The sequence below is a fragment of the Orcinus orca genome, chromosome 17, assembly GCF_937001465.1.
Source record: "Orcinus orca chromosome 17, mOrcOrc1.1, whole genome shotgun sequence".
Classification (NCBI taxonomy): domain Eukaryota; kingdom Metazoa; phylum Chordata; class Mammalia; order Artiodactyla; family Delphinidae; genus Orcinus; species Orcinus orca.
The window spans coordinates 70,469,825-70,497,618 of record NC_064575.1 but is presented as its reverse complement, the minus strand read 5'-3'; the positions used below and the strand labels follow the sequence as shown (position 1 = coordinate 70,497,618).

The 27,794-nt window shown below is 37.6% G+C and overlaps 1 pseudogene; it reads left to right on the top strand.

The window, feature by feature from the left end:
• Nucleotides 1-2,612: 2,612 nt before the first annotated feature.
• LOC101278458 (metalloendopeptidase OMA1, mitochondrial-like) lies at nt 2,613-5,527 on the top strand (annotated as a pseudogene).
• The last annotated feature ends 22,267 nt before the right edge of the window (nt 5,528-27,794 follow it).

The window sequence follows — 27,794 nt, the reverse complement described above, 5'->3', positions numbered from 1 at the left end:
TTGGTTTCTTCTGAGGACTCTGAGGGAGAATCTAGTCCATGACGTCCTCCTAGCTTCTAATGATGGCTGGCAGTCTTTTGTATTCTTCGGACTATAGGTGCATCACTCCAATCTCTGCCTCCATCTTCACAGGGTGTTCTCCCTGTGTCTCTGTGTCTTCACATGGCCATCTTCTTATAAGGACACCAATCATGTTGGATTAGGGCCCCACCCTATTCCAGTATGACCTCACTTTAATTTATAAGTCACATCTGCAATCACCTTATTTCCAAATAAGGCCACTTTATGAGGTACTGGGGGTTAGAACTTCAGCATGTCTTTTGAGGGACACAATTCAACTCATAACAACAAGGCACTAATATAGATATAGTTTCACTGAAGATGTATGCATGTCTGCATCCCCAATCCCTAAAGAAGTTGGTAAGAAACTCCTTTGCAAGGATTATATATATATTTTAACCTAGTGTTTACAAACTAGCATAGTCAATTTAGTAAATTCATAGCTCATGTCTTCTAAATTGAATTACATTTTGAAAATTATGGACAGAGTGTTCCTGATTAAAGCTAAAAGGAAGTTAAGAGGTAGTTAAGTCTACACTTGAGGGGAAACACACAGCACATGGTGACACTCTTGTCATTACAATTCCAGACAGAGATTTCTACCTCTACAGTGGGCAATGTGGCAGAGAACTGTTGCCTAGAATAACCTAAAGGGATGAGCATCTGAGAATGAAAGACCCATGTTCAAATATAGTTCTCTCTAGGTAGCTATATAGTATTGATACTATCACTTCTCCTCTGTTTGCCTCAGTTTATCCTCCAAAGATAAAAATTAGACAAGAAAGAGAGTGACTTTAAAATTTAAAGATGTCTAAGAACTCTGTTTTCAAATGAAATTTTCTCAAAGCCCCAATTTAAATAGCAGTTCTTTGTGAAGCTGCCAGAGATCAGGTGAAGAAAGTGAGCCTGGAATGCCACTGGATTAATCATCCCCAAGGAGTCTCCACAGAAAGCTCTAAAGAATTCTGGAAACATAGATCTAAAACTACTCAGTCAGATGAAGGTCCAGTTCATATATAGTCATAGACATAGAGGGTCATCCACTAAAAAAAGAAAAGAAGGAAGAAGAGAAGGACAAGGAGGAGGAGAAGAAGAAAAAGAAGCAGAAAAAGAAGAAGGAGAGGAGAAGAAGAGGAGGAAGAAGAAGGGGAGAGGGAAGGGGAAGAGAAAGGAGAAGGAGAAGGGGAAAGGTAGAAAACTTATTAGAAAATAAGCTGCTAGGGAGGAAAATTGTAAGGAGGGCCAAAGATCTTGGACAAATTTTTCATAGCCATAGAAAGGCATTTCAAAGCATCCTCCCAATTTTATCTTTGTAGTCACATAGTAAATTCTAAATTAGGTTAGCCATATTTTTTACAAATAATGAGTTCTTCTGGAGCAGGCTCATTTGTGTTTTAACCCCCCAGTACTTATTCACTGTGCAGGACACATGATGGGCATTGTAAATGTTTGCTGAATGAATGAATTAATGCATGTTTCAAACTGTTTTAAAATTTTCAGGTAATCTTGGAAATGTATCAAGATGAGAGTAGGCATAATTTGAATGTCAGTATTCTATTGAATTTGTATAAGAGAAATGAAATACTGCGGTCAAATCTCTAGTGGCTTTATATTCCAGATTCAACACAGTTGTGAAGAGGGAACACAGAAAATAGACATTTTTTCGAAATTGTCTTGGAAATTAGCCCAAGAGCCAAATGTTTTACTTATTGGTATGTTTCTTATCTCAGACCGTAACTGGTAAACATTTCAGATCACACATACACACAATGTTTGTTTGTATTTACTGTAATTCCCTATGCAACTCCAGATGCTTGGACCATTTAGGCATCTAATACATGTTTGATGAATTAAGGAATAAATGAAGGGACACTTGAATAAAATGAGCTAAGATTCTGACTTCCATTAGCAAGCTGTTACCAGTTTTCATCGGCCTAGCTTAAATGTAGTCCATCTATTTGGAAAAAAGGAATGGAAAAACATGGTACAAAGAACTGATCTGTCCAATGCTTTTTAATCAATACTTAAAATATAATCACTTGTAAAACATTTCGTACTGCATGAGGTAGAATACTGGGTTTTGGCTCCGGGCTTGTCCCCACATTACTATGTGAGATTAACTTTTTGGCTAAGAAGATTGAGCTTGGTCTCACCTACATTAATATATTCTGACTTTATAGAACAAAGATGAGATTTTCTTTAGGTCTGATATAGTCCAAGATGATTCTGACATGATTATATATGAGGTTGGACCATTACAATATGTGTACATCCCAGGCAGCCTTTTGATTTGGTATCTTTGGTAGGCAGGCATCATCTCAAAGTTTTACTTTAAAGAAATAAAATTTTGTCTCTTTGATTAATTTCTAGGGAAAGTTGTAGAAAAAAATTCACCCTCTGTGCCTCAAGCAACACACCTCTGGCTCCATACTTATATTGCACCCTATTTTCGAAAGATCTGCAATTAAGTGGAGACCTTCTTCTTCTTTTTTTTTTTAATTAATTAATTTATTGATTATTTATTTTTGGCTGTGTTGGGTCTTCATTGCCGCATGTGGGCTTTCTTTAGTTATGACGAGCAGGGGCTGTTCTTTGTTGCAGTACGTGGGCTACTCATTGCGGTGGCTTCTCTTCTTGCAGAGCACGGGCTCTTGGTGCATGGGCTTCAGTAGTTGTGGCATGTGGGCTCAGTAGTTGTGGTTCGTGGGCTCTAGAGCACAGGCTCAGTAGTTGTGGCACATGGGCTTAGTTGCTCTGCGACATGATCCTGGACCAGGGCTCGAACCCGTGTCCCCTGCATTGGCAGGTGGATTCTTAACCACTGTGCCACCAGAGAAGTCCAGTGGAGAACTTCTTCTTACAAGAAAGTTTTATTGGGTATTATTTGAAAGTGGAACATGAACGGGAGTGGTAAGGGATTGCACTTACAGCTCCTGTAGCTTATCAAACGTTTTTTCCAACTATATACCATACTGCCCTGAAAATTCTGGCAAATTAAGCATTCTCTACCTCTTGACACTTCCCACTCACTTTGTAAATTATTTCCCTGATTGATGTCAGTGTGACACGCCATGTTGGATCATGCATTTATACAGCAGCTTAAAACTCACAGTGCTTTCATTGGCCTTATGTAGATAAAGTCTCCAGATCTTAGTAGAATTAGCTGGTGAGATTGATTTCTACTCATTTTTCAAGTAGGGAAATTGAGTCTCAGAGCTTTCACGATTTATGAAAGGATAGATAATAAAAATGGATGGAATAGTGCCTTGAATCTGAGTATTTGATTTCTAGTTCAAGGCTAATTGACTATACCATAGTGCTCTAATGAGCGTTCAAGAATCAGATTTGCAAAAAAAAAGAAAACTCAGCTTTACTTGTTCATACATTCTTTCCTTCAACATATTGACTGAGCATCTATTATTTGCAGGTATTGTGTCTGGTGTTGGTGTTCTAATGGGAATCAAGCCAAAACCCTTTCTTTCATTGAGTTTACAGTAAGGGAGAAAAAGATATAGACAATTGCAAAGCTTACTAACTCATCCAGAAAAGCAAATAAACAAACACAGTCACTAATTGGAGGGACTCATCACTTTTGCCACTGTTAGGATAAATCAAGCAAAAGAAAGATAAGCTTCATCTGTGGATTGTAGTCCGCTAGTAGAAATTGTGTTTTCTTCTGATTTAATTCACTGGCCAACTGGAGAAGATGTAACACACTAGCTGTAACCTCACCAGACTGTCATTTAGTGCAAATGAACCATATAGTAAGTCAGTATCAGGGCCTGGGAATAAATCAGTGTGGTAAGTTGACTTTTCTGCTTGGAAACTTTTATTTCCATAGGATTTTGAATAACAAAAGAACAGGATGCCTCTAGAGTACCAGAAGTAAGGAAATTTGGATGACTACACAAAAATTACTGCATAGAATGACTCTTTTTCAAGGCACCTACTGATAAAAGAAGTTGTGTTCATCCCTGCTCCTTCAATATTGTGTCCTCCAAATTGTTCTCCCATAAGAGACATCAGGAGTTTCCACATTTCGCAGTTTCAACTTGACCGATTCCTCTCTTATTGATAATTCTTAAACCAGTGCAGAAACTACTTGTAATCATTGTAAGTATTCAGGGAAATAAGGAAATGGTGGCAAATACTTCCTCCTAATCAGAAGGAACTATCTAAAGAAAGTATAAAGAAGACAAAAATTGGAAGTTATTACTTGGATTGCTACTTGCAGTTGTTTTATTTTACTCAGCTGGAGTAAGTCCAGTCATAGGAAAGAGAAAGCTACTATAATCAGGAAAAGAACATTTCAGAACTTTATCAGTACTGGAACATGAAACATGAATGGAAGAATTTTAAAATGATATGCTAACTCAGAAAGATGCCCCAAATCCCAATCCTTCCCTCCCTCACACCCTTCCCCCTTGGCATTTGGGATTAGCAGATGCAAACTAGTATATATAGGATTTATAAACAAGGTCCTACTGTATAGCACAGGGAACTATATTCAGTATCCCGTGATAAACCATAAAAGACAAGAATATGAAAAATAATATGTATATATAACTGAATCACTTTGCTGTATAGCAGAAATTAACGTAACATTGTAAATCAACTATACTGCAATAAAATAAGAAAAAGAAAAACAACCAATACCACTGTTAAGGACAAGACGTGGTTTATCATCTAACTGAGCACAGTAAAGATATCCTAGGGATCTCTGAGATTATTCATGTGGTTGATTCCCCAGATAAATGCCTTTGTGATTCCAATTTTAGTATATGTGCTGAGCCAGCACTTCCTTTGTGATTCCAAATGGACAAATGTTTATCTTCACTGAGCTTTTACATAGTGGAACTGATATTCATCAACTTTTCTTCCTTCTGGGCTATGAAATAGAACGTGCAGTACTTGGGCAGGCTGCAATAAAAGACTAGCTTGATTGATTTATTGGATTTCTTAGGTCTGATTTTTCACACAGTGATTTGGGCCATTTGTCCTTGAGATAGTTGGGCACTTTTGAGAAAGTCCGCATTGCAAGAGTATATGTTTGATTGACCAAACAGTAGAATATTAGAGGCTGCAGTTGACAAAATTGGACTATAGTTTGCTGCAAAGTCTTGTGTGGATGTCAGAGCCAGTCCAGTGTTTCAGCAGCAGATGAAATTTGCAGGTAGCCTCCATGGTCATCCCAAGTTTCCAGAATGGTTAGGCACACACACTTCTCATGGAAATTGAGTTGAGTACTTTGATAGATTCTTACCACTGGCTCTCTGTAATTGCCTACTGCTTTCTGGACCAGACCCTCAATTACTATTCAAACTTGGCATGAAGCATTTTCTTGAAGAATCAGAAAAAGAAGACCTAAATATCACTGTTAAAAAAAATGGATACTCTTCCCATTTAAAAACAGGAGCAAATGCCATTAACATACAGAGTTGAGAAAAAAGACTGGAAGTTGATTTGAAATGTTTGAGACACAGGACGTGTAGAATGCAGCAATCTATCATTTTTATATTACTTTATTAAAAATGTTTGACATGAAAACAAAAGTGGATAGTCAGGGTCAAGCCATCTATGTTACAGGAGTTAACTAAATTCCTCTGATGTATTTATTTTTTATGAAACACTGATTATTTTAATCTATTTAAAAATTTTTCAATGAGGAAAATGTCACAGAATAAATTTATATTACACTTAAAAAAAAGTATTAATTGCATCTCTACTGTGTGCAAGGGATTACTCTAAGCCTGTGGGGAAAGTGACCCAGAAATCAATCCATCCTTGCAGAAAGCCTGTTACTCAGTCTCTGAAAAAATCAAGCAGCTCAGTCTTTAGCCTCCATTTGGAGGACGCCATGTACCTGGCTCGAGAGTGGAAGAGAAGCTAAAGATACCTTGGGGTATTGTCTTGCTATTTAAGAAAACATTCAAAATTAAGTCTTTTGCTCAATTAGCAGACCACCTCAGTGAAAATATACTCCTTCAAGTGAACATATTTACCACTTAATTAGAGATCTTACCAGAACCTGTTTTTCCTTATGTCTTTTGTTTGCCAAATTCCTTTTGCTTTACTTTTCAATGGATGGTAGCTAGTCTCTCACAAATGCTGTGCCCAGAGTGGGGAAACAACATTCCTACACCTTTTCTTTATCTTTCTATGCTTAATTTTTTTAACAGGACTTATTTTTTAGAGCAATTTTAAGTTCACAGCAAAATTGAATGGAAAGTACAGAGTTTCTATTGTGTCCCCTGCTCCCCTCTCCCACATACTCCCTCCCCTGCCATCAACATTTCACACTGGAGTGGTATATTTGTTATAATCAATGAGCCTACACATCATTATAACCCAAATCCACAGGTTATATTAGATACACTTATGGTGTTTACATTCTAAGCATTTTGACAAATACAAAATGACATGTATCTACCATTATAGTATCATATAGAATAGTTACACTGCCCTAAAAATCCTCTGTGCTCTGTCTATTCATCCTTCCCGGGCCCCCAGCCCCTGGCAACCACTGATTTTTTTACTGTCTCCATACTTGTGCTTTTTTTCAGAATGTCATATAGCTAAATCATATAGTATGTAGCTTTTTCACTTAGTAATATGCATTTAAATTTCCTTCATGTCTTTTCACAGCATGATAGCTCATTTCTTTTTAGTGCTGAATAATATTCTGTTGTATGGATGTACCACAGTTGATTTATCCATTCATTTACCGAAAGACATCTTAATTGCTTCCACATTTTGGCACTTATGAATAAAGCTGCTATAAACATTTGTGTGCAGGTTTTTGTGTGGACACAACTTTTCAACTCATTTGAATAAATACTAAGGAGGGTGATAGCTGGATAGTGTGATGTAAGATTATGTTTAATTTTGTAAGAAATTGCCAACCTATCTTCTAATGTGGCTGTACCATTTGGCTTTCCCACCAGCAATAAATGCATGTTCCTGTCGCTCCACATTTGTGTATTGTTAATGTGCTAGATTTTGGCCAATCTAATAGGTATGTAGTGGTATTGCATTGTTGTTTTAATTTGTAATTCCTTAATGACATATAATGCAGAGCATCTTTACAAGTGCTTGTTTGCCATCTGTATATCTTCTTTAGTGAGATATCACTTCAGAGATTTTGCCCTTTTTTTTTCTTTTTTTTTTTGCGGTACGCGGGCCTCTCACTGTTGTGGCCTCTCCCGTTGCGGGGCACAGGCTCCGGACGCGCAGGATCAGCAGCCATGGCTCACGGGCCCAGCCGCTCCTAGGCACGTGGGGTCTTCCCGGACCAGGGCACGAACCCATGTCCCCTGCATCGGCAGGCGGACTCTCAACCACTGCGCCACCAGGGAAGCCCGATTTTGCCCATTTTTTACTCAAGTTTGTTCATTTTCTTATTGTTGAGTTTCAAGAGTTCTTTGCATATTTCAGATAACAATCTTTAACAGATACGCCTTTTGTAAACATTTTCTCCCAGTCTGTGACTTGTCTTCTCATTCTCTTGATCTTTATTTTTTATATATGTTTTCTATGTGTAGAATAAACATGGGTTTATTTACGAAATTTTGGGTAATATAGATAATTTATATGGGAAAAGTGATGCATAAAATGTCCTCCGTGGTAACTGGCTTGTTATCTGGTCTATCACTAAAGGACCCTCAACTTTACAGGAAGCCAAGTAATGTTTCCTTCAGGCAGGACAGACACACAGACAAACTAGGAGCTCTCAGAATAAAAAAGAATATTCCTGCAACTATAGGGTAGGTCAGGCTAAACCTGGAGAAGTAAACTGAATAATTATTCGTTCTTAATATCTATAGGCAAGCTGATAGAGACAATTAGATATTTCTGGCACACAAATTATTACCCCAGAGGACATACAAAATCTCCAGAAAAAGAGTCATTTTTGACTCTTAGTATACTTTAGGACTATTTTATTAACCACACCCTAGGAAGTTCTTCATGTATTATCAGCAGTTCTTAACTGTGCTCATGTAACTAAAGAGGCAAGTAAAAGAAAATACCAAATGAATCATACTGATTCAGAAGATTGTCAAATTAATGAATGCTGTGAAATCTTCTCCTTGAGACAAGAACTTGAACACAAGCAGAACTAAGATCTGGCCCTGCTCTCAAAGAAGTCAGGACTCCACATACTATGCCAGAGAGAGAGAGGGGAGAGAGAGAGAGAGAGAGAGAGAGAGAGAGAAACATTTGCACTCTGAGACAAACCAAAGCAAAATAAAACAAGTAAAATAAGCACACAGAAAAGTATTATTCTGTCAATCACTAGCTCCAAAATAAATACAAACTTGAACTTTTTCCTACAATGTTAATTAAACAAACATTACCCTTGTAGATATAATAATTATGTGAAAAGAACTGCTGTTTTTTTCCTCCATGAAAAGAAAATCAATAATCTTTGTAATCCTTATAAGATCTTTTTTCCTTTAAATTTTATTTGTATTAAAAAATGTCTGACATCTTCCATGTTACAATTACAAAATTAAAACCAGTATTTAAAAGTAAAACAGAATTGAAATAGTACAGACCAAAAAAAAGTGTCTGGCACAGGATCCCAAGCTATTAATTTGACAACATGTTTCTTGAGTACCTTTGCCATACTAGGCACTAGGAATGAGTCTGTGAACAAAAATACAGTGACAAAAACATAAGGGGGTAAACATGAAGCATGATGACATTTCACATCAGATGGTTAGAGAAAATCTCTCAGATAAAGTGAGATCTGAGCAGAGATGTGAATAAAAGAGAAAGTTAAACAAGCAGAAACCTGACAAGAAGATTTCTAGTACAATGAACATTCAAATCCCTGAGGAGTTTGCCATATTGAAGGTACAGCATAGAGGCCAGCATGGCTAGACCAGAGTGAGAGAGGCTGAAAGTGGCTTGAGATGGGCCAGAGCCAGAGCACATAGAACTTTGTAGGTCATGGCCAAGATTTCAGATTGTCTTCAATTTAATGAGAAGCCATTGGCACTCAACAAATATTTCTAATTGATTGGAGCAATAATATATCAGGGGGGAAAAAAGCTCTTAGTGTTGATACACATTTTCAATGGTCATCTAATCCAAGATTTCTCAGTCTTGGCACTATTGACATTTTGACCTAAATAATTGTTGTAGAGGCAGTGCTATGCATTGTAGGATGTTTAGCAACATCTCTGGCCTCTATCGCTCCATGGCAGTAACATACTTCTTCCAACTGTGGCAAACAAAACTGTCTTCAGACGATGACAAATGTCCACTTGCCCCAGCTGAGAACCACTGATCTAATCCAATCCATTTTACAGACTGAGTAGCTGTGAGGTTAAATCACTTACTTTAGGAAAACAAAGTCAGTTCTACCATTAAAGAAGGAACTAATAAAATTATACACACACACATGCACACATATATGTTTTTAAACACATATAAAACACATCATCTAGTGTTTTCAGCTACCTTGTGAGAGTGTTACCTTTATTCCCATGTATAGATAAATCACTTGACCCTCAGAAAGGTGAAGTGATTTGAAGTCCACTTGTGGCTTGAACTCAGATCTCTAAATTTCTGTCTACTTTAGTACTAAACTGTCAACTTAGGATGCATTTGAGAAGACAATAACAGAAACTTCCTTGAGTGTTTTAGCAGAGCGTCATTCAATGCCAATTCAAGAGATTGGGAGACAGGGACCCCTGGTCGTCCAATCCCACTTTACTAGAAAGGAGAAATAAAAAAGAATTGGAAAGTTAATGCAAATTCTCATTTCCATTTGTTTAATCTAAAAATAGTACAAAAGACCTTACTCTATGACTGTGCCATACACCTGGGCTGCTGTGTGGTTTTTTGTTTGTTTGGTTGGTTGGTTGGTTTTTTTGGCGGTACACGGGCCTCTCACTGTTGTGGCCTCTCCCATTGCGGAGCACAGGCTCTGGACGCGCAGGCTCAGTGGCCATGGCTCACGGGCCCAGCCGCTCCGCGGCATGTAGGATCTTCCCGGACCGGGGCACGAACCCGTGTCCCCTGCATCGGCAGGCGGACTCTCAACCACTGCGCCACCAGGGAAGCCCGGCTGCTGTGCTTTGACCAGAAGTTGTTTCAAAGGGGCCTGTCTGAAACCGTATTGAAAGGAAATTCTCAGTCTCTGTGGTCTTCAATGAGAGAGGTGCTTATTCTACTTGTTTCTAATTCACCAGAGGTTTTATTACTTCAACTCCTGACAGATTATTGGGTGGATCTGGTAGGAGGGTTTCAAATCAAAACACTTTGTGGGTTGGGGGTTTAGAGTTTGTAGGACTATTATTTTCTCTGTCCTCCTCCTGAGAGAGACTGATGTGTCCAGGAAGCTGAGAGAGGCCTCTCTGCATCTCTGTTTACGGTACAGTATTGTGCCCTGATGGATGCATTCCTAAGTTGCTAAGTAACATAGAGGACTGGCATGGGGAGTGGGGCAGCGGTAGGAATGAGTGGCACAATAGCATTAAGATAGAAAGAAGGCTGGGCAGAAACTGTTGGTGTCTCGCTCACGTCACATCAAATTTACTTCCACACACAGATGTCTGCTTACTACGAATCCCTGTGTCTCTGACCAAGGACTTCTTTTCACTGCTACAAAATGCCCTGGCGAGAGCAAGTACTAACAAAATCTTCTAAATACAGCTCTCAGATTTAAGAATAACATTCATGCATAATTCTTATAACCTGGCATTCTAAGTGAGTGAAAAATAAAAGAAATATTAGAGACCATACCAATAGGTAGAATGTGGCTTTATCATGGTAGCTTATTTAAGACCAAGAAGTGGAGGTGGTGAATGTGGGGAGGTGGTATCAGCCCGCCCATCTGCATAATGACTCACATAAATCTGAGTCTTCCAGGCTGACATGCTATTTATGGTGCATCCTCTGTTAAAAGTGGCCAGATATGAATGCTAAGTATGAATTCACAGAGAAATATGAATGGACCAACAAATGGTCCAGTACAAAATTGAAAGCCTTTGCTTTTTTAAACAATTTTTAAATTGAAGTATAGTTGATTTACAATATCTTGTAAGTTTCAGTTGTAAAGCACAGTGATTCAGTTATATAGTTATATATCTATAATATAGTATATAGATTCTTTTTCATATTCCTCTCCATTATGGTTTATTACAGGATACAGAATATACTTCGTGTGCTATAGAGTAGGACATTGTTGTTTATTTTATATGCAGTAGTTTATATCTGCTAATTCCAAACTTTTAATTTATCCCTCCCCCCTTTCCCCTTTGGTAACCATAAGTTTATTTTCTGTGTCTGTGAGTCTCTTTCAGCTTTGGAAATAAGTTCATTTGTGTCTTATTTTTCCTTTTAGATTCCACATGTAAGTGATATCATATGATATTTGTCTTTCTCTGTCTGACTTCACTTAGGATGATAATCTCTAGGTCTATCCATGTTGCTGCAAATGGCATTATTTCATTCTTTTTTATGGCTGAGTAATATTCCATTGTGTGCGTGTATGTGTGTGTGTGTGTGTGTGTGTATACACATACACATAAATATATATACATACCACATTTTCTTTATCCATTTATCTGTTGATGGACGTTTAGGTTGCTTCCTTGTCTTAGCTACTGTAAATAGTGCTGTGATGAACATTGGGGTGCATGTATCTTTTCAAATTAAGGTTTTCTCTGGATATATGCCAAGAGTGGGATTGCAGGATCACATGGTAACTCTATTTTCAGCTTTTTAAGGAACTTCCATACAGTTCTCCATAGTGGCTGCATCAATTTACATCCCCATCAACAGTGCAGGAGGGTTCCTTTTTCTCTACACCCTCTCCAGCATGCTTTTACTTCTGTTATGTTTGCACACACAAGTAGAGCTTCCTTCCAATTTAGCTCGCACAGGGAAAGTGAGTTAGGCTAAGCTGGAGGACAGGATCAAGTACTCATGCTTTGGAGGGAAAAGCAGTGATCCTGGGGACAGGTGGAAGGGAAATCCATGGGGAAGCAAAGAGCAAAATCCACACACAGCTGGATTCATGTGTGACAGAGGCTTTCTCTGTGTTCCCAGGGTCATGGTTTGAACATGAGTTATTTAACCTGGGCTGCTGATCCAGCCTCTCCGTTCACCAGGGTGACTGGTAAGGAAGCTGAAACAAAGCAAACAGCAGGCCAGTCCTCACTCACTTCCCCAGTGATGGGTGCAATGCATTCTAATGGTTGTTTCAACTATGATCCTCCCTGGGCCACACAGGAACTAGCCTGAGCAAGACAGAGTGACGTAAAGAAATAAAGTGACTTTCCTATAGCACTGAGTTGTCCTTCTTGCTGGAGAAACAGATATTCCTCATTCTAGAAAAATCCGACACATAAATATCTAAGCATTCAGAGCACTTGCTTTGTTTTACAAAGTGATTCACAGCAGGTTCCCATTAAACTACCAGTGGAGAAATAGCCAGATAGGTTTATCGGATGCCTATAAGTAAGGCAAGGGGCATTTCATAAGCTTTTCCTACAAATTAAAAATGAAGGTTATCCTATAGGATCTAACCATATTTGATATTTAAGAATCAACGTAATATTCAACTTAATAGTGATATTAAGTTTAATAATATTGAACAATTGACTTAATATTCAACTTAATAGTATTGATATTAAACTAGACTTTCCAGTATGTGGCCTTTTTTAGCATGGATTTTTCTGGAGAATCAAAAAAAAAATTATTTGTGAAGAAAAAGAATCACCAGAGCCTAGTGTTTGTGATTCTGTTTAATTTTAACCACTCATTCAGAACAACATCAAGATTTTTTTTCCCCCCTTCTTTTCCTGTTCTCATGATTGATTTATAGATTAGGAAAATTGCCAATCTAATAATTTAAAATTCCATTTCTCCATTTCTGAACTGTTTCTCTGCTATGATACATAGGATGGATATTGGCCATAGGCCATACATTTATCTTCTAATTCCAACATCTCCCTCTTAGAGAGACCTCTAACTCCATCCCTACTGGAAGGGTAACCTTGAATCCAGGTTCACTGAAGCCTACATCCAAGTTGATCCTAATGGGACACTGCAAATGAGAGCAAAGTGTTCTTATTTTGGAGAACAGCAACTTAGTGGCCAAAAAAAAAACAGACCCACATTCTCTCTTCCTGAAATATCTTCACCTGGCTATGATCTATTCACTCCCTCATCTTCAAAACAATTTCTCCAATGTTACTATTATAGTAAGGCTGTTTCTAACCACACTACTTGAAATAACTTTCACTAGTACAGCCTATCTTGCAGATTTACCTCTTTTTCATCTTTCAGCACACTATGCATTTATTTAATTGTTATGTTTATCTTTTTTTCACCCCCAATAAAGGGTGCCTTTCACAAGGTCAGAGATTCTTGTCTGTTTTCTTCATTGCTATTTCCTTGGCTCCAGAGAGCGTGTAGCTTGTAATAGGCACTCAACACATGTAGAATATAAATGAATGAAAATTGCCATTATTCCTATTTTATACCTGAAAAAATAACAGCGGTGCTTGGGAAGGACAAATAATTTGTCAGCTGTATGGCTAGTGAAAGGTAAAGCAATTCTGAAGCCCCCCAGTCTGTCTGCCTTCAAGCGCATGCCTCACTGATTACACTACATTGTTTTACAAGCTCTTCTCTGACTGTAAGCATTCCACTTGCTAGATGGGCATTTTGTTTGGTTGTAAAGAAAATCCATCCTTTGGGCTTTTCGTTTCCTATCATTTCCTTATTAGTGGCCTAATTGACAAAGCCAGGGGTGTACTAGGTTCATATGTCATGAAGAAAAAACAAAACAAAACTATTTTGTGGGTTTGTTTTAATGTTAGGTTCACAAAGTGCAAAACAAGCTAGCCAAAAAATTTTGCATTATTTTGGAAACCCTTGCATAATCCATAGGGAAACAAAATACAAATGTTCTGGTTATTTTACATGGGGTTTCAATAATATTTGATGACTAGAGTCCGTAGGGCTTTTTCAAAAATAAGCAATGGGAAGTTGGGCTGAGTTAAGAGAGAAAGAGCTGCAACCCCTCCTGCACAATGCTCAATCTCAACAAGCTGCCTAATAAACCTTCTATGAAAGATTTTAAAATATGGCGACTTCTTTTATAAATCTCATAACATCAAAAATATCTCGAGATAAAAATGTTCCAAGTTCTAAATCTATGTAACAAACCACTGTTCCACCTAACTATGGGGGCGGTGGATTATTCTTCTTGGAGGACAATCATCCATCAAAAATAGGCCCCCTTCTCCCTGCTCATATCTTTTTTTGTTTGTTTGTTTTTGCGGTACGCGGGCCCCTCACTGTTGTGGCCTCTCCCGTTGCGGAGCACAGGCTCCGGACGCGCAGGCTCAGCGGCCATGACTCACGGGCCCGGCCGCTCCGCGGCATGTGGGATCTTCCCGGACCGGGGCACGAACCCGTGTCCCCTGCATTAGCAGGCGGACTCTCAACCACTGCTCCACCAGGGAAGCCCCCTGCACATATCTTTGAAGCTCCACAGGAGCCAGTCCCAACCTGGACTGACAAAATGCCAAGTGCCTAAGGACGAAGAGGTTCTCTCTACACCGTTAGCGCCCTCATTTCTGGAGTCAATGAGCTCACCTCTTACAAAACTTGAAACCACAAGATCCATCTCCTGCCCTATAGCATAAAAAGGCCCTGTGAAGACTCAGGAATTATGACAAAGGCGTCTTTTTTTGTTGGTTCCATTTCAAAGAGTAACATGCACTTTCAGACTGGCGTTCTTGCTCTTGTTAATGTACCTCTAGATGATCAATGTCTCTTGTATCTGCAATGTTATTTATTAGGTTGAAAATTAAAATAGAAATTTAAAAATTTAAAAATTCAAATTAGAACAGGAAAAGATACTCCTAGTAATATACGACAACTTATCCAGTTCTAAGTCTTTAGTGGATGGATGTTTAATCAATCTAAACATGACATATAAACTTTGAAAACTACCTCAAGAATCACTTTCTCCAAGAAACTAAAATAAAAATTGCTTGCAGTGTGTAGGTATATGGTTTTAAATGTTGATAAGTCTGGGATGTCAATTTATGAGTAGCTTAGTAACTTAGCTATGCCATGTGATAGCTGGTATAGTGAAAAGAGATATTGAAATATAAAACAGCTGTGTTGGAATCACAGCTCTTTCAAGCCTAGGTTTTAAAATTGAGATTAATAATTGTTACTCTAAAGGATTGTTGCAACTGTTTGTGAATAATTATTGATAAGTGAATTTCTTCCGAAAATGTAGAAAATAAGGCTATGAGGTTTTGTTTAAAAACACAAGAATTGAAATTGTAGAGTTTTATGATGAAGAGTGACATCTTGGTATTTTTTTTCTGAAAAGGATAATTATTTAAATATGTAGTTATATTTAATGTGAAATCTATAAGACAACTCAATCTCTTTACAATTTATGGATGAGGAAATATGCTGCCCCTGTACCGTATGTATTGGGAATCTGTGGTATTGCTAAATAATCCTATCATAGATAAATTACCTAGTACATTTTAATTGTTATTTGATGAATTGTCTTCCTAAAATATTTTATATTTTTACCATTTTGTATTTATATTTGCTAGTAGTGACACTTATGGAAAAATACTCTACCTATCAGTGAAGTGGTCACAAGCTGTGAGGTTGAAAAAAAAAGGAGGAAGCCACGAATATTATATTCAATCTCTGATAAGAGAATAGCTATGCCAAAGTGTTGCTTTAATCTGGGACATTTTCCTCTAAAATTCAGCTTCAACTAAGACAACATACTTCCCAGCCTTTTATAATAAAAGTTAGCAATTTTAATGTTTTTTTTTCCTTTTTAGACCCAGAAATGTATCAGTAAATTGGGCCTTATAGAAGCCAATCAAGGTATAGGTACATGCTGACAGGCTGATTGACTCAGACACATAAATTTACTGCTGAGAACTCTGACCATAATTTCATTTCAGTTCAATGCACATTTACTCATCAAGGCCCTGAGCTATGTGTTTGCAGTAGAATTCTAAATATAGCCAATGGACCCTGGATGAGTTTACTGAATTACAGAAGAGATACTCCAACAAAGAAATAATTCAAAATAAGGTAGGAGATATAATCGTTTTCAGAGACAATTAATGGGAACATGGTGCAGCACTGACTAATCCTTAAAAAATCAGGGAGAAGTTAGATATATTTAAAGGCTCATTTTATTTCATATATATATATACATATACGTACATACATATATACATACATACATATAGATCTATATATGTGTGATATATATTATATATTCTTATCTGTGGAAAAATGAAGGGTGGATTAGCAGTCTTCTCCAGGTAATAAAAGTGATGGAAACATCCTTAGGTTCTTCAACTGCTCTGTGTTAAACCCTTATTGATCACCTTTTAAGTAGAATAAAAGGGATCAGTGGGATTACCGTGAAGGGCAGGGAGTCTTGAAGACTAAAAGTAGAGCTCACATGTCATGTATATACTGCCTTAAACATTGTTTTGTTTAATATGATTTAAAATGAAAAATGAAACATTGAAGTCCGATAAGATTTTTTTTTTTCGTAATCGAGGTTGTTTTAAAATCCAAGACCAGTAAGTTACTGTGAGCTTCCTGCTGTGGTTAACTGTGAATAACCTTCACAGTTAAATCTCACAGACTGACAAAGTTTAGGCAGCTAAGATACATGATCCAGCTCTCCTGGCCTTATCTTACGTTTGGATCTGTTCACCTTTACAAAGTCACTCATCATGAGATTGACAAAGAGCCCGGTCCTCTCAAATTCCCAGTGTTTACTGTAAACACAGGAAGTTCATAATTTTCAGAATTAAGCCTCACATGGAGCCTGTCTTCCGTGGGATGAATTCTGAAATTTCACAAACAACCCAAGTGAAAAATACTTGGAAGAACATGTACGCTGATGAATATCGTACTGATTCAAGCCCCATTAATTTAGAATCTGGAGTCATTCAAAGATTCTGTGTGACATACATCTTTTTATCTGCCTATGAAGAAAAATCTGATAAGCAAGTCAATAGTGCAAATAAAAGTTCCCAAGAGATATCTGACATACAAGAACTGACCAACTGTCTTTAAGTCGCTTTCCAACATGTGTTGTTAATTGGTGTTTTGTTATTTTAAGATAATTGTCATCACATGCTAGGTGGTTATTATCTGTGAGTAATCTGAAAGCTTCTGAAAGGCAAAAAAATGCAAGTGTTTATTGTTCTATATCATACTCATATTAACTTGTAGAGCACCATTCATCAAATCTTAGTTGAAATACCACAAATGAAAGCCTGAGAGGTGAACAGGTAGACAGTCAAGAGCCTGAAAACAAAGGTATTTGTTTGACTCATCTTCTGTCTGAACTTCTGTGGTTTACACTGAGGTAGAGGTTACAGAGACTTTCTCTGAAAGAGGAAAAAACCTATAAATGCTAAGAGCTACTTGCATGCTTTCATATATGTCATATTATTTATAATCCTCTAACAAACACATGAAGTACGTTTAGTAATTTCCGCTAAATTGTTGTTAAGCAAATATCTCAAGGTTGAATCATAGTAAGTGGGGAAACCCAGCTATGAATCCCTTCTGTGGTCTCCAAGGTGTATGGTTTTTGCACTCTGTCACGCTGCATCCAGGGCACTGTTATTCACCTATTAAGAGCTGCTAGGGGATGGCTCTTCATCCAGGCCTTCAGTAGAACCCTTGTCACATTTTGTCATAGTGGTTTGTGTATCCATTTCCTGCACTAAAATACAACTTCTTTATGGGCCACAGACCTTGTCTTCTTCAAGTTGGTATCTAGAGAAAGCAGTATGTATCTTAGCCACTAGTGTGGCTAAATAGATTTTGATTAAATTAATATATTCAGAATTAGATAAACTAACCCAGAAGCTAGTCTTCAGTTTTCTGGGAGTGATGTGGTACAGGAAAATGGGTTACATTTTGTAATGTTTATTTAAATACAAGAGCAAACTCTGTGGGCAGTATTTCAATGCTGCTGATACTACATGCCTTCCTCAGAAGACATCCTGTGAGTTCCACACACAGTGTAACAGGCGGAATTCCAAGTCCCCCAGAAATGCCTTAATCTTTCGAATACATAAATATATCTTTCTGGTGATTACGTATATTACACGGCAGAGTAGACCTTATGATAAGGGTGGGCCTAATCTAATCACATGAGCCACTTTAAAAGCAGAGAGTTTTCTCTGGCCAGTGGTAGAAGGAGGAAATCAGAGAGATTCAAAGCTTGAGGGGCACTTGACTCACTGTTACTGGTGTGAAGATGGCGGGAACCACTGGAGAAGGAATGTGAGTGGCGTTAAAAAGCTGAGAGAGGCCCTACCGGACAGCCAGTGAGGAAACGGAATTCTGCCAACAGCCGGAATAACTTGGAAGAGGACCCCAAACTCCAGATGAGGTTGCAATCAGCCAACACCTTGGCATCAGCTTTGCGAAACCCCAAGCAGATAACCCTACAGAGCTCTGAACTAATAAATGGATGTTGTTTTAAACCCCCCCAAATTTGTGGTAACAGTAGAAAACCAATGCACAGGATGACACACTTTTTTCACGAGGACTAATTCCATAATAAATGATACTCACCATCCTCTTAAATGAAACTGTAATGAAATCTTTAAAATGAAAAATAAGTCGAGGACACAATCCCCATCCATTTCAAGGGGCTCAGCAGGAAAGACCTTCCTTACCCAGTTATAAATTCACATTGTGCAGCTATAGTTACTTTCCATCACATGACAATGAATGTATGCTCTAAGAATTTAATGTATTCTATAGGCTTCTGAGTGGCATCCATATTAAAGAGGCAAAAGCCTTTTGTGGGGAAAGGGGCTATTTTAATGATCTTTGAAAGAAGCTAAAGCCTTTTTTGTGGCCTTATTCAACTTCTCCCAAGACTTGCCTCAGACTCTGTCACATTGAGAAAATATACGTGACTTTCTTTTATTCTTTCATGTGTTTTGAGTTTAATAACATATGCTGTTTATATTTGGTTTCTATAGAGAGTTCCTTTTTGCCTTGTAAACAGTTGCAAAGTTTTACCTAGAGCTGTGTGGGTTTTCCCCACACACAGTTTTCTAGGTAAAACTTCTCCTCCCCTTGGAAAGTCTGAGTAGTTCCAAGGATTAAAAGCGGCTTAACTTCAGCCATGATTTGTAATAGATAAATGCAGTTCTTGCTCCATTTTGGTTCTTTGGGATAGTCTGAAATTAACCTGTTGTCTTATTCTTTCCTCACTGTCTACGTCTTAATAGTCGCTCCTATTCAGGTTTCATTGACTTGTCAGAAAGTACTCGTAAGTGAATCTGCAATATGAAATAAGGCCCAAAGGTCAAGTTATTCTCCTTCCAAATGAGCTAGATGCTTCTGGAAAGGGAAATCAACGCCTTTCTCTTAAGGAGAGTTACTGAACTACTCAGATAACACATGCTATTTCTTTGTGGTTACTAAATATCCTCATTTTTCAGGTTAGGGCACTGACACTCAACGAGATTGAAGCATTTGTCAAAAATCTGTAGATGCTAAGGATCTACATAGAGCTTAATCCAAGACAACTGTACATTGCTGGCACTTAGATAAGGGTTACGCCTCATAAATTGCCACAGGACTGCATACATGTTGTCTCCCAGGTAATGTTCTGTCCTTGACTCTGACACTTTGATATCTATTGTGAGAGAACATGATAGTTCCCTCGATCTCAACATCGAATATACTAGCTATAGAACTATATAGTCATCTGAACGCTTTTACCATTTCACCTAAGATTCTTCTTGAAAATAATATGTTCTATTATCCCCTCATGTTATAGGTCTGTGCTGTTTAGATTTTTGTTAAATTTCTGAAAATTAAATAAAAATTAAAATGTACCTCTTCAGTCACACTAGCCACTTTTTGAGGGTTCGATAGCCACATGTGGCCCTTGGATACCATATTGGATAATGCAGATTTACAGAACGTTTCCGTCTTTGCAACATGTGGACGACACCCTTATAGAGCCATAGTGACACTAATTAAACAGTGGGAGAATTGCTGGGTATGCACTGGAAATTTAAAAAGAAGTAAAGCGTCTTATTGAGCCTAAGGTCTATAGTGTTTCAAAGTTCACAGTTCTTTTATGCTACTAAACATTAAAAAGTGATTTTTTTCAGAGTTTCTTGTAGCAGGCCCTATCCAGTTCTATTTGAGAAAGATATGGGGGAGAACTTGCATTTCCTTTTATCACGGCTTCAGGTTTTAATCATATACCTTAACTGTCACCATGAATAGTACTCATCGTTTTCAATTTCCTTCTTAAAATCAGTTTATCAAGTGCTCACTGAACCTAAAATTTGAGATATAAAGCTTAATTAGATAATATCCCCTAACCAACATTTACCTTTACTCCTAGCTAATTCCTAACTATCCCTTGAGTCTCAGGACAAATGCCAATTCTTCTGGAAAGTCATTCCTGATTCTTTAGAAACTAAGTTAGGTGCCCTTTCTCTGCATACCCACCATAACTCACCTTGTCTTATCATAATACTCATCTCCCCTTATTCTCAATTTTAATATCATCAGTTGCCTTTCCTCCCCACTTAAACAGTGAGCACCACATGGGCATGAGCTCTGCGTGCCCTGTTCATCATTGGATTTCAAACTCCTAGAGCAGCGTTGGGCACTTGGTAGGGATTTTTGACGTGTTTTACTCTTGAATAGTTTTTGGGTTTGTTTTGAGAATATAGGCAAAAGTTAGCTTTTTCAACATATTAGGTACCCTATCTACCCATCACAATATCATTTCTAACAACAGTTAAAAAAAATATTGACTTTAGTTACACTGAGAAAAATACTATGTCTTAGTTGTGTCTTCTAATGTAAAAACAAAAACAAAAACAAAAAACATAATACAGAGCATTTTTTCCAGAAAATTTAAAGCAGCAGGAATAGCATGCTAAAAAGGGCATTGGAAGAAAAGGACCCAATTTAGATTTTTTTTTTTCCCTTTGGCTGCTGCCAAATTTACTTTGTGACCTTCATCCCATCAATAGATCTTTGTTCTCTAGCATCCTCACCTGTAAAATGGGCATCAGTAAGTCTACCCCACAGGGCTTCCAAAAGAATTAAATTAAATAATGCAGGATTAGTGTCAAATGCATAGTAGAATGCCCAAGAAGTATCAGTGTCTTACCTGTTTTCATATACTTAGAGATTGACCCTGTAGAAAATTATTGGTAGTTTGTTTTGTTTCATTTTTCTTCCTCTTCCTCTTTGGTTTCTTTTAGAGATTCTTAAAATTTATTTAATTTTCACTCTTTTTTGTGTGTGTATCTTAATATCAGATCTTCCTCTTTCAATCCATTTCTCCCCCAGTAGCATCCTCCCTTTGTCTGGCTCAGCTGATGACATACAGAATATAACTGAGCACTGACCTCTGGCACAAATAAGCATCTGTCATGCACATTTAGGGTATTACATTGCCTGTAATCCCTTCCAGCTCACAATTCTAAATTACTTTTGAAATTTCTGTGTAATTTCAAGTTGGTAGGTTAAAATTGCAATTTTATTTTGGCAGATAATGTGTTTTAAAATGAGGTCTTCTTTATGTGTATATTAGTTTCCTCATATAGCCGAGTAACTTTTTGTTTGTCCTTAACCACACCAGAAATTAGAAACTATGACTTACTTGGCAAAAGTTCATTTACTTTCTGGAAGAAGCTTAAAATCTTACATTTATTTTGTATTGTGTTCATATTGTGCTGGTTGTAAAGGTACTGTGATGTCTTGGTTTTTTTTTTTTTTTTTTTGGGAAAAAAAAGGAACGGAAGAAGTCCTTTGAAAGCCATTGCTTTCAAAATTATTACTTTCTTGAAAGTTATTTATTTTTCTTTTTTGCCCTTACTTAGCTTTTGATGTCTGTGGTAGTCTGAATAATGGATCTCCAAAGAAGGTCACATTCTGAGACTCAAAATCTGTGAATATGTTCTCTTTCATGGCAAAAATGACTTTGCAAATGTGATGAATTTAAGGATACTGAAATGAGGAGATCATCCCAGATTATCCCGGTGGATTCAGTGTAATCACAAGGGTTTTTAAAAGAAGAAGGCAGGAGGGTCAGAATCAGAGACAGACACGTGACAATTGAAGCAGAGGTTGGAGTGATAAAGGGCCATGAGCCAGGGTACGAAGGTTGGAAGATGGAAAAAGCAAGCAGCTTCTGTCCTGGAGCCTGCAGAATAAACAGAATTCTGACACCTTGATTTTAGCCCTGTAAGACTCATTTCAGATTTCTGATGTCCAGAACTCTAAGATAAAAATTTGTATTGATTTAAGCCATTAAGTTTTTGGTAATTCATCATGCCACCAGTATGAAACCAATACAATGTCTGAAAAAAGAGGATTTTTCTTTAATTGTTTCAAAAGTCAAAAACCAGCTAAAAACTCAAAAATGTACCTTTAATGTCAAAGTGGGCTACGTGTGCATATAAGCACACATCTTCCACAGACTGCTGGACCTGAGCATTTGAGTTGAAGGAATCCTTTATTCCTATAAGAAGGGGGCAGATACCAAGTATGTTCTGGAATGTGAGTACTAAATAGTTTGGCACAACCCTCTGAGAACTAATATATGGAGAATACATATGTACTTATATGTCTATTTTCAATTGTTTCTGAGCTAATATGCAAAGCTTTCCTTTCTTCCTATACTAAAAATCATTTGAGGAAAGTTTTGCTGTGCCCCAAATTTATTTGTTGACTGAGAGGCTTGGGGGAGCTCAGTAGACATTTAAATAAACGAGGTTGAACGAAGTCAGTTTTGACAGCTGCAGTTAGGGACATTCTTGGGGGAAAAAGAAAGACAATTTTACATTTTAAGCATAGTCAAATTGCCCTATTAAACATCGAAAGCACACCCTTTGGGGGGAAAATAATTCTCTCCTCACTAGCTTCACTGACTTTTCATAATAGTATTAATGAAATTTAATCAAACAAAGTACATTACTAAGCAGTTAGCTTGGTTACCCTTGGGGGACCAGTGAAAATGTGTTTGGAACTTCACATGCCACGTAATAGCTCAATTTATTTTGGCCATTGTCATTGACTCTTGGGCTCATGAATTAAACCTCTCTGAGTCTGGGAACAATACGTGATTTTGAAGATTCTTTCCTATTCTAAACAATCATTGATGCTATGATTTCATTTTAACTTACTTTATAAAGCAAACAACCCAATCAAAAAGTGGGCAGAAGATCTAAATAGACATGTCTCCAGAGAAGACATACAGATGGCCAAAAAGCACATGAAAAGATGCTCAACATCACTAACTATTAGAGAAATGCAAATCAAAACTACAATGAGGTGTCATCTCACACCAGTCAGAATGGCCATAATAAAAAAATCTACAAAAAATAAATGCTGGAGAAGGTGTGGAGAAAAGGGAACCCTCCTACACTGTTGGTAAATTGGTACAGCCACAATGGAGAGCAGTATGCAGGTTCTTTAAAAAACCAAGAATAGAGCTACCATATGATCCAGCAATCCCACTCCTAAGTATATACCTGGAGAAAACCATAATTGGAAAAGATACATGCACTCCAATGTTCATTGCAGCACTATTTACAATAGCCAGGACATGGAAGCACCTAAATGTCTATAAATGGATGAATGGGTAAAGATGTGGTACATATATACAATGGAATATTACTCAGCCATAAAAAAGAATGAAATAATGCCATTTGCAGCAACCTGGATGGACCTGGAGATTGTCATACTAAGTGAAGTCAGACAGAGAAAGACAGATATCATATGATATCACTTATATGTGGAATCTAAAAATAATGGTCAGGGCTTCCCTGGTGGCACAGTGGTTGAGAGTCTGCCTGCTGATGCAGGGGACACGGGTTCATGCCCTGGTCCGGGAAGATCCCACATGCCGCGGAGCGGCTGGGCCCGTGAGCCATGGCCACTGAGCCTGCGCGTCCGGAGCCTGTGCTCTGCAACGGGAGAGGCCACAACAGTGAGAGGCCTGCGTACTGCAAAAAAAAAAAAAAAAAAAAAGGTACAAATGAACTTATTTACAAAACAGAAATAGAGTCACAGATGTAGAAAACAAACTTGTGGTTACCAAAGGGGAAACGATAGGGGAGGAATAAATTGGGAGATTGGGATTGACATATATACACTACTATATATAAAATAGGTAACTAATAAGAACCGACTGTATAGCACAGGGAACTCTACTCAATACTCTGTAATGACCTATATGGGAAAAGAATCTAAAAAAGAGCAGACATATGTATATGTATAACTGATCCACTTTGCTGTACACCTGAAACTAACACAACATTGTAAATCAACTATACTCCGATAAAAATTAATTTAAAAAAAACCAATTTGAGGAAAAATTAACAAACTCTAGCTAATATCAATACATAGCCTCCTAAGGAAATCTTCCCTGACTTCTCTGTGTTAAGTTTACGTGACCCTCTGTGTTCCATTAACAACCTCAACAATCCTCTATTATACGCATGTCCATCTTTTATTCGAAATATCTCCTTATGGGTCTGCCTTTCTCTTTGGGCTATAAGCTCTCAAGGGCACAGATCAAGTCTAATTTGTTTTTGTTTATTATGGAGCCTCAAATAAACACACAATATATTGTGTGTTTATATACATTTGCTGAACAGTTTCTTTCCCCACTCCCTTCCTCTTATTGAGGGTCATCAGATGCCTTCTCTGAGTCAAGCGAAATACCTTCTACTTAAATCTCTCACCCTTTTGTGTTCAACAGCAAAGGACTCTTCATGATACCCAATTTCCTGCTTTTTTTTTTTTTTTTGGTTTCAAACACATCAAAACCCTTATACAATGATTTCAAGCCCCCTTTGTAATCTGTAAAAACAAACATCAAGAGTCCATGCTTTCTATCATTATCTAAGTCTCTGCCAGCCTTTCAGATTATTAACAATTAAGCCACTTTCTTAGCAGAGATCACAAATTTTGCTGAAGCACTTATTGCCTTTGGTGAAATGGCGATAGTCTTTGGTTTTACTACCTGTAAATAATCTGGGAAACGTGATTCGGATGTTTCCCTCTTTTATAAGTCTGTATTTTCAACTCTGATTGTGCTGGTGGAGGCTACCTTTGATAACTAAGCAGAAGGCAGAGAGGGTTTGAAAGAAGGAAGCAAACAAACCCATATGTGCTTAGAGTCATTGCCTTTGGATTCCAGATTTTCTCTGTGGCTAAAGCCCAAATAAGTATGCTTTTGATGAGCTGCCATTTTGGTTCTCCGAGATGTGCCCACAATATGCCTTTAAAATGTAGTCCAAATTGTGTATTTCTGAGTATTTGACATTGTTTTCCTTGAATCTATTTTAGGGGTTAGTCAGCCATTGGATATTCTAACAGCTTGTCTAATTTCTCTTTGTCAATCCATCCAGTGGCCACTACAATATAGGCATTCAATACATAATACAAAATTAGCCAACAGTGTCACTTCAGCTTAGGGGAGTTTGACTATTCCAATGCTTTACACTAGAATCAGAAAGCTTAGCCTTGCCCTGGGCTGAGCCCCAGAATCAACATGAAGCCTTAAATGACTCATTTTTTTTCAAGGATTCAATTTCCTCATTTCTTCAAGTTAATGGAAAATATGCCCAACTTGAGCTACAGTATAAAACTTGCTATGATGTAGGCACCTAGTATTCCAAAGAGATTGAGTAATTATTCCTCTTCCTGATTTAAATGTATTTGATCATCTAGTTCCACTCTGTAGGGAACGTAATGGTATGTATATAAACTTGCTCACGACTAAGCAAGACCAAATTAAGAAGCTTTTGCTGGTTGCTTTCTCAGAAGGGAAGGGCAGAACCATTTTTCGTGGAATGATGCCTGGCACTGGAGGACCAGAGCCCATCTTCTGTTATGGCTCATGCCACACTCTGTCCAACCCATCACTATCTTTTATCAACCTAAGGGACCTCCTTACATACACAGAGGCCTCTCTAAGTACCCATTAAAGAAGCCAGACTGTCGCACTGCATCACATCATTCTTTTTAAACTTTCTGCTTGGCACTTATCACTGTGTGACATTTTTTCTTGTTTATTCACAAAATATTTCATTCTTCCTTTAAAATATAAGCTTAAGGAAATCAGGAACCTTGTCAGCCTGGTTTATTGTTGACTCAAGAGTGCCTTAGAATAGTGTTTGGCATTTAGCAAAAACTCAATTCAGGTATGGTGACTGTTAATCGTTCTTTAAGAACATAGCTAAATATAGCTAAAATCTAACCACTTCACACAAAACCTTGCCATCATCTTGAATTACTAGGATGTAATTGAGATAACTCATCAATGCAGTAACAGTGGTTGTCACCATCACTCTACTCCAGTGACTACTTCTGTTTCCATATCTGTGACCTAAGCGTCACTCTTAGTCTACATTTAAATATGCGAATGCCTAGATTACTTTTTCTAACCTATTTATCTTTTCTTCCATTTCTCTTACTTCCTTAGTACCACTCATGTCCTTTGCACCCCACTTTTCTTCCATTCTATGGATACACACTTCCTGTCTTCACTCCCTTCTCCACAGTCCATGACTTCAATCACAAAGTTCTTCTCTTGGTCCTCTTATCTTTCCACTCTTCTTTTCTGGACAATGGAATCACTCATAGCTCTAAATATTATCTTAGCATAGTGAATTCCCAATTTTTTTTATTTTGCAACTTTTTGTTCATTTCTTCACCAGACAATTTATATGCCTCCATTAGAACATGATGACTCCCTAAAGAGAAAAAAATGGATGAATAAAATAAGCAATGTATCCCAAATTTATGTAAGTAATGCTAACGTCTTTCCAGAGTATTGCCAATTAATAATTAGACATTCAAGACTGTAGCTAAAATAGCTATTTTAAGAAATAGCCTGTATTTCATTTTTAGTTCTTTTATCCTAGGGCTTGATGGAGATAGTAAATAATGATCCTATTCCCCATCGAAGCTCAAAAATATTGAGAAACACAGAGGTCAAGCAGATGGAGTATGGTAACAGTAGCTTGTCTAATATTATAGCCAAATTTAAATATATACCCACCCACACGAATTCCTTCCTAGAAGTCTACTCTCATAAACATATGTCATGGAGGGTCAGAGATGAACTGGGGCTTCTTATAAGAATTTGAATACCAAAGGGAAAAGGGAATTCAGTCATGCATGCTCAGTACCTTTTATAAACTTCACTAATCAAATAATTCATCTCCTTTTCCATGGAAAAATATAAATAAGGAGACCAGAACATTGCAATAATAGATGTTCCCTCACTATGAAAACATATTGCAAGGGTGAGGAAATTACCCACCAAAGTCCCTCATCCAAAAATGTTATTTGATCAACTTTTATTGTTATAATAATTCATTTCTAAATCTGTGACACAGCAGCAAGGATAATTTTTCTGTAGCATCACTTTTACTTGCATTATTCTGTTGCTCATATTTCTATCTTCCACTTAAAACCTGCTTGTCCAGCATTCATCAGGTGCTCTTTCCTAGCCCTTTCTCTCCTCCAACCTTATTTCGCATTACTTCCTGTTGTGTTCCCTCAGCCACTGCAGAGAATACCTGCTATCATTTCCCCTTGGAAGATCTCTACTCAAATTTCACATGGCTTTGCTTTGTAATGCTCTTCCCTAAACTTAATCACACTTGCCAAGAAAA